We start from the raw sequence: 11593 nt of genomic DNA, 5'->3' as shown, positions 1-11593 counted from the left end.
AATACAAGGCTCCTGATATATTGTTACAATAGCAGTTGAAAAATATTAAAAATACATAGGCACAATTTTTTTTTATAAGCATTTAAAGATCGAATTTTGAAAAAATGTATCAAATTTAAGATTCAATAATTATTTTGTATTTAAAAATTTATAAAATTTTCAATTTTTGTATCTAAGAATTGAATATTTAAAACAAGATTCCATGTAAGTAATTAATTCTGTTACCAGAAAATCTAAAAAATACATTTACACAGTTTATTTTTATAGTCAAACAGTTTATTTTAAGTACAAATTTGGACGAAATTACATATTAAAAACCTAGGATAACTATTTTAGTTATTTTGTTGTGATTGTATAATATTATTCGTGGGTACTTGAAACTTCTAAAGTATACTATTATATATCTATGATAGTACCACGGTTTTTTGTTGATGTATAACGCGTTATAAGTACCTAATAGATATTATGATATGATTAAATTGGAATTTATTATAGGTACCTATTATAGGTCAATTTTTTTTTAATACCATAGATATAAGTATATATATGTCTAATACATAGACTGATATACCGTCTCCGCTCAGAATCGTTTTTCTTATACAGTGATATTATATCATTGAATTCAAATTTAATACCATCCATTATACAGTGACCCACTTCTAACCTACTGTACAGCAGAGTAACATCCACTTACCCACCTTTTGTTATTTTGTTGTTATAAAAAACTTTTAATTTCACTGAATTTTCAATTTTCATTTCCTATAGGTACACCATGCAATTTTGAAATTATTTTTATTATTTTTGAGCTTTGATGATTTCAATAGTTTTAATGTTTCAATTTTTTTTTCTATAATCGTCAATCAAATTTTATTTGTTGAGTAAAAATGCGTGACAATTTATGACACAAAGCTCCTGATATATTCTTACAATAGCAGTTGAAATATGTTAAAAATACATAAGCACAATTTGTTTTTATAACCATTTAAAGTTCGAATTTTGACAAAATTTAATTGTTATTTTGTAGTTAAAAATGTATAAAATTTAATCTAATTTCATATATTATAAGGATTGAAAATTTAAAACAAGATTCCACGTATATACGTTATATATAAATTACTTTATTCACGATAATATTGTTGTTCAAATACCGACACCGTTTTGGCGCAGGTCGAATTGCGCCGTGACGCTCGCGGTTACGAGTGGTGCTCGCATAGACAAGAATACTAATACTGTCTTGCACCGACTAGTTTTAACTTTTTACTACCGATAGTTTTCATTCGGTAGTTAATAGTAACACACGTAACACGTCTCTGGACGTACTCTGGTACCAACTTTACTAGTTTTGACTATTGAGTTTAAAAAAAAACAATCGAGTGATTTTTCGATATTATCGACCGAATTCTATAGTGTATAAAATTATCGAATAATTAGATAGTTTAAAACAACCGGATAGTTCGATAGTGCCAAATAATTTATAATATAATATAATATTGTACGCGTCGTCGCGTATGTCGCTGCCGTGGGTCGGCGTGCGGGCTCCGACCATAGATAAAGAAGTGACTCCGACGGTGGTTGTTGCCGGTTTTGGGTCGTGCCCGACGCATACTGCGTTTCGTTGTCACTTTTTTGGTCGGTCGAGCAGTTCTTTTATGTCGGCCGATATATAATATCATTATACTTGCGTCTAGTGTGCCCGACTATCGAGGACAGTGCGAATCATGGTACGCCGCATCCGTTCTTTTTATGTTCGTGATAATTCAGCCGGTGTGGCGAGTTGTCAGAGTGCTCATACTATTGCCACCACCCTACGTTGTTACAAAGGCCGCCGCCGAAAGAGGGGTACACACACGGAATCGTCGCTATTTACAATTGCCCGCGCTACGAAGGTGTCGTCGGTTTATGAAATGCCAGTTTGTCTCGTCTTTGCCCCTATTGCCAATAGCTGTCGTCCATGGTATTGTTCTATTATTATTATTAATGTTGTACACGGTCCTGGTGACGCACTGTGTATTATTATTAGTATTGTCTGGTACAGTGGAGTGTCCCAGTGACACATTTTTGTATTATTAGTTACTACTATTTGTTGATAAATACTTATATTCATTTATAATTGTGGAGGCGTCCACTATTCTCAACTTTTATTTCATGTTCTATATTATAATATAAATCTAAAAGGTAAAACACATGCCTATATTTTTGATTTGGTCACCTTTGCTCACCATCTATGCGAGTCACGACAAACAACTGCATTACTTTGGGCATAATTTTATCAAAATCGGTTGCGTAGTTTTGGAGTGCATTGCTTGTAAACTCGTTGTACAAGTGATTTTTTTTATAATATAAAGGTTGCTGTTTCCTACCACAAAGCAGAAAACATAATTATTATGCACAGATATGCAATATTAGTAACCACGCAACTATCTTTATTAAGGAAATAGTCTTATTGTCTAATTCTTTTAAACATATTTTGTACATGTTATGATATAACAATAAAAGTATATATTATGTTTAACCCATCAAACAAATAGACATTACCTCAAACATTCCAGTGTAATACTATTTAACATTTAAAAATAAGTTATGGAACTTTTCAAAAGTCAATAGCTGCGCAAGAGGAGAGTTCCACAATATATTATAGTTACAAACTTAATAAGAAAATTATCCAGAGAAGAAGTTGATTTAACAGATAGACTTAAGTAATATTGTTATTAACAAACATTAAAAAATAACGTACCTATTAATATAACTAAGTAGTTATTAAAACAGGTAGTGAACAGTATATTTTTGTTTGTCAGTGATCCTTTTAAGATATAAAAAAAAATAAAAAATAAAAATAGATAGGTACCCAGGTATTACATTACTTATGTAACAGTCTTATAAATGTATGGATGTAAAAAAATAGAACTAGAAAATAAATAATAACGAGTGAATCACATTTAACTATTATAGGTACATAATATGGCTTAACCTAACCCAATAGTCTGTTTTTTTTTTTTTGGCAGTTTTGGATGTGTAATTTCAATACGAGTTTCAAAATCTATTAGTTATGTGTTTAAGTCAACCATGAGATGTCCTATGTTATCTAATGGATAACCATAAGTTATTATTTTTATACCTACTTATACATTTATCTAGTTGATAATATTTTTTTTAGGTATTATATGAATATAGACTGGAATACAATAACAAATATAGATTAAATTGTATTAAATTACTGTTTAGTGAAAAACAACAAATTTAACATAGGTACCTACTATTAATTTATTTTTATACCATATTCTTTCTATATAATATTCAAAATAATTTAGTGTTTGTGTTTATTTTATAATTTTATGATAAGGTTTAATTCAAAGACTGAAGTTTAGGTAGTTATTGTTTTTATACAATCACAATGATTCAGTCTTTGAAATGAACATCATCATATTGAAACTATCAATATTCAATATACATATTATTATACAATTAAAAGAGTTAAACATACAAAAAAAAAAAAATATAATATTAAATTATCTTGAGATATATTTTTTAGGTAGGTATTACAAAAAAGTAAATATAGCTTATGTTGTATTAAATTACTATTTTATAAATAACGACAAATTTAACATCTCGTTTAACATATTAATTAATTAATTTTTATATCATATTTTCTCATACATAAATACAATGTTTATGAACATTTACTATTAGGTACTATTATATAAAAACAATATCTAATATTCAGTACTTGAAATTAAGGGGATTCGATACCGTGATTTTCTGTTTTTGTCTAACATAGTATTAGCGTCATAGTATTTTAGACTTATTTTTTGCCAAATATTTCAATTGATCTATTGAAGCGATAAGATTTCTGAAAACAGATTTGAATTTTCGTCATGTCTACTTGAAATCGACTTTCCCACATTTTTGATTTTTTGATTTTAACTTCCCCAAAAATTGAAGTAGCAGAATTTTTAAGTACTCTTTTTGAATATGACATTTCTAAGAATTTGGGGGATAAAATCAAAAATGTGGGAAAGTCGATTTCAAGTAGACTTGACGACAAATTCAAATCAGTTTTCAGAATTCTTATCGCTTCATTAGATAAATCGGTATGTTTGGCAAAAAACACGTCTAAGATACTATGCGCGCGTGTGTTAGACAAAAACAGAAAACCATGGTATCGAATCCCCTTAACATCATCAGTTTGAAACTATCAATACAAATAAAATTTAAAAGTAATACACATAAATAAATAAAATATATATCCAAACAATGCATTATTTAAATATTTCAGTGCTTATATTTAATAATTGTCTTGAAATTTGTTCTTAAAGTTATTATAAAAAAAAAAATTGTAGTTACCTAGTTTATTATAACATTCATAACATTGTCTTAAATTACTTAAAAACAATCTTTTTATATAATTTATATGTAGGTACTTACAAGATAAATAATTAAATAATTATGAATAATGAAAGTGTGATTAATTATCTAGGTACTATGCTCCTAAATTAAATAGATACATCATCTGTCTGTATAGGTTATCTGAAATAGTTATGAAAATATTCAAGTAATTACCCTGAAAATATTCATCATAATATCGGATATAAATTGTTTATACTTGTTTTTACTTCTAGCTTCTGCATGTCTCATCCAGGTCTTAATACATGCAATAACATCAAACTTTTTTGAATCTTTAGTGTTTCTGAACACAGCATCTATATAAAAATAATTATACAAAAAAGATAGAGAATAATACTTTTGAGGGAATGCCATATCGGTTTGTCTAAATATTGTCTCAAAATAATTTAAACAACATTTAATTGTACATCATATTTTTATTTATTTTGAAAGTGGAATACAAAGTAAAATAATTATAAAATATAAGATCGATATGTCATTCCCTCAAAAATATTACTCTCCATCTTCTTTGTAATAGGTGACTTTACTCTAAGATTACTTAAACGCATAGAAAAAATGATTTTGCGTTAATGCGTTTTGTCTATGTTGCGCGAGGGCCAGAGAGAAAACGAATAGTGCGCTCTGACATCCTCTTAAATTTTTGGACGCTTTCCGCAGCTGTACATCGACCAAATTGCGAATAAACAAACTTTATTATTATATTGTATTACAGCTCTGATACCTACCTCATACACATATTATATTATACACACTCACTTAAGAGTTTAGATATTATACCCAGTTCATCAGTATTTGAAAATTAAACACCATGTAGGTACGATATTATAATATTATTTTAGTTCGATACTGAGTATTGTGGATACCGGGCGCACGATCTATTTTTGTTCGTTCCCGGGTCCGACAACTGTTGATTGGAACACGATAACATGACCAACCAGTCTGCTACTGGGGGGGTTGTCCGGTGCCGAATAAAAATAATACGACACGTCATACAACTAGGTGCCTCTTATAATATTATCCATTTTAAATTTTCGTCGCAATACGATACCGATAAGGCAGACGAACATTCTAGAAATATTATTACTTCTACTTCTACTTCGTAGAATCCCCCCGCCGTCGCAGCCCCCGAACTTTAACCGGCTGTCCGCTGTTCCGAGTATTTGCGTTCGTCAAAATGCGATTACTACCGCGGCGGCCCGCGGGACGTTAGCACTTAGCAGTTTATTTTAGTGATTAACGAGTCGTGTCGCTCGTCGTTCCGCGTCCGTCGCAGTTGTTTCGTTCGTAATTGTTTTACTCGCATGATACAGGCAATATTCGCTTGCGCTATCGTCGGCTATTAGTACATTTACTGAATTTTGTGTAATGCGGCCGAGTGCGGTTCTTGGACGGTGAAATGCTCAGGACCGTACCTAGTCGACGCTTGAGTATAATTGCTAAATGCTAATTTTGATAAATTAAAAAATAAAAATGTGCTATGAGTTATAACAATTAATAGCTGTGATCGGAAGGTCTCGGCCAACCTTAAAGACAAGTTAGACTTTTTCAAAGGCTCGTTTATGAATTTCATTTGAGTCAAAAGCACAGCGATACTTTTTCTTATAAGCATCGACTATGAATACGGCCATCAATCATTGTCGTCGTTATCAAATGCGCGTGGGCCGCCTACGTATCGTGTGTATGGAAACTTGTGGGTACCACAGAATACAGATGAAATTTTAATAAATAAAGATTTCATCTATTCTGTGCTTGTACGCACAACGTACAAAATTATTACCGATGTGGACGCATATTAATCGGTATTGGTCGCGCGATCCGATCGAATGTTTAAAGTTCGTCGGACCTTGTGTATATTGCAGTAAGTTCCCGTTACAACGAATACCTACCGATACAACAAAAAATCCCGTTATAACGAAAGTCGTAGAAGTCCCCTACCGACCCTACCTTCGTTACGACGAAATTTCCGTTATATCGAAAAAAAAATTCAGTCCCTTGGAGTTTGTTGTAACTGTATAATTTATATTTTTCTCTTTGTCGACGCGACATAATTTGCGAGCGGGTCGCGGGATCCAAACATTTCAAAATTCGAACAGCAGAGAAACAATAATAAGTTATGGTGGTATATGCGGCATAGACATTAGACAAGTAAGACACAAACCTAACTAGTAACCTGTCCTACACTAAATATTAAATAGATAGACGTTTTACGTGTTATTTTTGGAACATTGAAAAAAGTTCACTTGGTGTTTGGTGACAGGAACTGTAACGGTACCGAATCCATTCCCTTTTTATTTTTTAATTTACTGTTGAAATTCTTTTTTTCTTACCGTCCTCTTCTTTTCTCAGACCTTAAAATAACTTACGGAAAATATAAATCTACTTCAAAAATAAATTATTATTTGTTTCTGATAACTGAAAATTCACAAAATGAAAATAATTTTCAATTATGTGTTAAGTGATAGGAAAACAACATTTATTGATATTATTGAATAACAGCACATTATACGTATAAATTCATTGGGTAAGTAAATAATATTAAATTAAATAACAATCATATATTAAATTTAGTGATGATACCTAAATAATATCATTAATAATTAGGTATTTATAGTAAAGTCATAAATATTATTTAAAACTACTTCTAAAACACAGGATATAAGATAATAAAACACAATACATAATATAGTTAATATAATATGTAATATCACAGAACAGAATATTTTAAACAAGGGACAACCAAACATTAATTGTTTACTCTTCAGTTATTTTATTTTATTTTATTATATAATACTATACTCTATAACAGTGGCATGCAGATCCCTTTTTCCATGTGGGGCAGTCGAGGGAAGAGTTAATTTTTTTACACTTTTTTTACTGTTTGGTGAATAAACACAAATTTAACATACTATTAAATTATTTTTATACCATAGGTATTCTTTCTACATAATATATAAGATAATATAGTGATTGTGTTTATTTTATAATATTATGATTATGTTTAATTCAAAGACTTAATATTAGGTAGTTATTGTTTTTATACAATCACAATATTTCAATCTTTGAAATGAACATCATCATATTGAAACTATCAATATTCAACAGGGTTGGTAATAATATACGCGTATAAAATGTTTTATACGTTACACGTATAATACCCCACGTATAAAACGTATAAAACTAAATAACGACTAAGACATACCTACTAAATTTCCTTAAATTTAGAATACAATTAAAAACAATACAAATTTCTTTTTTTGTAATTTTAAGTTATAACAAAAATATAGGTATATATTTTTATTATTATATCAAATTATTTAATTATCACAAATGTATTTTTTGTTAATATAAAATAATAATTATTAATATTAATACAATAGTTTATTAAGACAGAATAAATATGAACTAAATGGTACTTAGTAATTAATAAAAAAAACTTAAAAAAATTATCACAAAATATGACAGTTATTATTTATTATTATACATTTATAACATTGTTTTATACTGCACGTTTTATACTGTACTGTATTATACGTTCCAACCCTGATATTCAATATACATATTATTATACAATTAAAAGAGTTATACATACAAAAAAAATATTATATTAAATTATCTTGAGATATTTTTTTTAGGTAGGTATTACAAAAAAGTAAATATAGCTTAACGTCGCCTGGCGTGAAAAACCTCCTATGTAAATAAACCAAGTTTTTCGGGAGAAACGTTTTAGTAGTTTAAAAAATAAGTATTGTATATGAAAATTTCAAAAAATATTTATATTTTGTAAAATACATTTAGAAATTAAATTGGGCTCTTATTATAATTACATTGTTTTATCCAAAAGGGATATTAAGCATATTGCGAGGCATATTGTTAAGATTTTAGCACATATGAGGTTTTGATAATAATTTTTTATTATGAAACACCACATAGGAGGTTTGTTGTTGACAGATAGGAGGTTAATAATTGTGTATATATTTTTTTCTTTGCACAAGAGAGATTTTATGTCTAATTATTTCAACTATACAAAGTATAAACTTTTTGCTATAATATTATGTAAAATCATAATGAACCTTTAAAAAGATATTAATGAACATATTAATTTAATTATTCTATAGATCTATAATATTATCAGTCAGGTTAACCAATTAAATAGTAAATTAATTAGGTTAAAAATTTAATAGTTTAAAATTGTAATACCTACCTAAGAAGAAACATACCTACCTCAATAATCAATATGCATCAATAACTAATAGCATTCTATAAATTATAAAAATATTAGATCAAATTTGACCCTTGCTAAATATTCAGTAATATATAATAAAGATACAGAAAACTAAAAATATAGTTATGAATAAATATTAAGTACATGATTATTTAATAGATTTTATAGTTAATTACAATTTTTAATTATAAATTGTAATGATAATAAAGATTATTTTCCCTCCTATTCAACTCCAGCTGATATAACTCCAATGTGTGAAATTCGTACAAACCAACAGTGTGACAAACCTCCGCTATTTGCACTTGGGAGGTATATCAGACAACAATTTCTATACAGCAGACATAGGAGGTTTACTGTTTTGAAGAATAAAAATGTTTTTATAACACCAAGTAATACACACAAATAAATATAATACATAACCAAAATGCATTATTTAAATATTTCAGTGCTTATATTTAATAATTGTCTTGAGATTTTTTTTTAAGTTATTACAAAAAAAATAAACAATTTAGTTACCTAGTTTATTATAACATTAATTACATTGTCTTAAATTACTTAAAAAAAAATTTTTTATATAATTTATATTATGTACTTACAAGATAAATAATTAAATAATTAGGTGTGAACTATAAAATTGTGATTAAATATCTAGGTACTACGCTCCTAAATCAAATTGATACATCATCTGACTGTTTAGGTTATCTGAAATAGTTATGAAAATATTTAAGTAATTACACTGAAAATATTCATCTTAATATCGGATATAAATTGTTTATACTTGTTTTTACATCTAGCTTCTGCACGTCTCATCCAGGTCTTAATACATGCAATAACATCAGACACTTTTTTGAATCTTTAGCGTTTCTGAACACAGCATCTATATAAAAATAATTAATGAATAAATTAAACTATATAAGCCATAAAAACAATTAAGCATCAATAAAACTATATTACCAATAATTATCTTGGCCAAGAATACACTTGATAATGGTTTTTTCCCTTTTGCTCCAGTCCAATTATATAATACAGCAAATTTTTTAGTGAAAAGTTTTCTTGGAATTAATTTTGTTACATCGTCTGTTTTGATACCCCCTTCTTCACAAACAGCATTGAACTAGAACAAAATACCAGTCTTGTAAAAATTACTTGTACAATTATACAAATATATTAATTTAAAAAGTATTTAAAATACAATTAGGTACTAGTCAGTTATCATCACAGTTATATGAAAATACTAGATGGCTGACTGCTATTGTCCATTCGTATAAAATATTGTCTCCAACAAAATGGCCACCAATCTAAGAGGTGACTGTTTACAAATTAAACTGATACAGTAGGTGATAAGATACTATTTTGTATATATCACTGTTAAATATATACCTACATATAACAATGTGTAACATTGTAACTTTTCAATACTATACAACATATTACATATTAATAATCAGCTCTTAGATAACGATGGTAGCCATTTTATTAATATAATAATAATAATACCGAAGTCTACTATCTAGCATTTTTATATATCTGTGGTTATCATGTATTTAAATACTTTTCTTTATTTTAAAATTGTAACGTCACATATACAATTATAATTAGAACTTTGTACTAGGTACCTACCTACTTAATTTTTTATACTGACAAATGAAAATAAAACAATTTTTTTTTATATTTTAATTCTAATAGTAGTAGTAATTATTATAATAACTAAATATATTACGAGATATATTATATAATATATATATATACGCACATTTATTAAAATAATTAACTTATTTACTAATTTTTTTTTTGTGAAAGTTCCATATTAGATTAATGAATGTAACCCGCATATCATGTATCCTTAACATATTAGCATGGTTTTTGACTTGCCATGATTTTATATAACATGGTTAATAGTTTATTATAAAATAAAAATATAAAATCAATTAGGTACCTATCAAATAATTTTAAATTTTCTACCATATCGTTTTTATTTAATTCTCCTGTATTTGGTTGAACTGGTAGAAATGGCGGTATAAGAGTATCTTTAGGTTCCTTCCAAAGTTCACGAGTAATATTTGAACTTTCACCTGTAATATGTTCAAACATCAATTAAATACTAAAATGAGTGTCAATAAGTTTTTAATGAAACACTTTAAGAGGACGCCACGCCTGCATGTGTTGTCTTTGTCTTACAAACACGTAACATACCAAATTTACGCTCAGAAATTCAAGTTTTATGCCGTTAGCTTAAAAATTAGAGTGAATCGACTTAGTATGACACTTGATGGTAAGAACATTATCTGTGTTTTGTTGGGAATTATTGAAAAAAAAGACAAGCTTGTTAGACAGAGACAACACATCCGGGTGTGGCATCCTCTTAAATAGTATACATTGATAAATTGAATAAAAAATTAAAACCCATCAACTTACTTTGTTTACGCTTCAATTTTTTCTTCTTTTACACCAGATTCAGTTGATAAGATTGTGTCATAATTTGCAAGGTTGCAAGATATACTGAAACAAAATATAATTAATATAATGTATTAAAAATTAAGACTATAACAATAGTAACATATTTTGACTGCATATTATGACATCCATAATTCAATTATCAGTAAATAAGTTGTTTTTCTTAATAATACAATTATGTATTACTTATCTGCAGGGATCATGAACAAAATGTCTAATGAACTATTTATTTAATGTTTAACTAAATTAGTACCTATGTATTTAATGAATTTTTAATAAGATAATTAACTGAACTAGTCAATCTAAAATGCATAAGTTGTATAGGTAATGTAAATTACAATGAATACACAATATGCATGAATAAATTGTGGTAATAAAGAATTTCTACAATTATAAATCTACATGCTACTGTACAAATAAATATAATTTATCATATTATTGTTAGCATATATAAACAGGATTTTTTTTATATAGATGCAGTATAAATAAAATGTCTAATGAATTAAACTATAAATT

This window comes from Acyrthosiphon pisum, chromosome X (assembly GCF_005508785.2).
Source record: "Acyrthosiphon pisum isolate AL4f chromosome X, pea_aphid_22Mar2018_4r6ur, whole genome shotgun sequence".
Classification (NCBI taxonomy): domain Eukaryota; kingdom Metazoa; phylum Arthropoda; class Insecta; order Hemiptera; family Aphididae; genus Acyrthosiphon; species Acyrthosiphon pisum.
The sequence above is the reverse complement of the archived record's forward strand: the minus strand, read 5'-3'. Positions refer to the sequence as shown.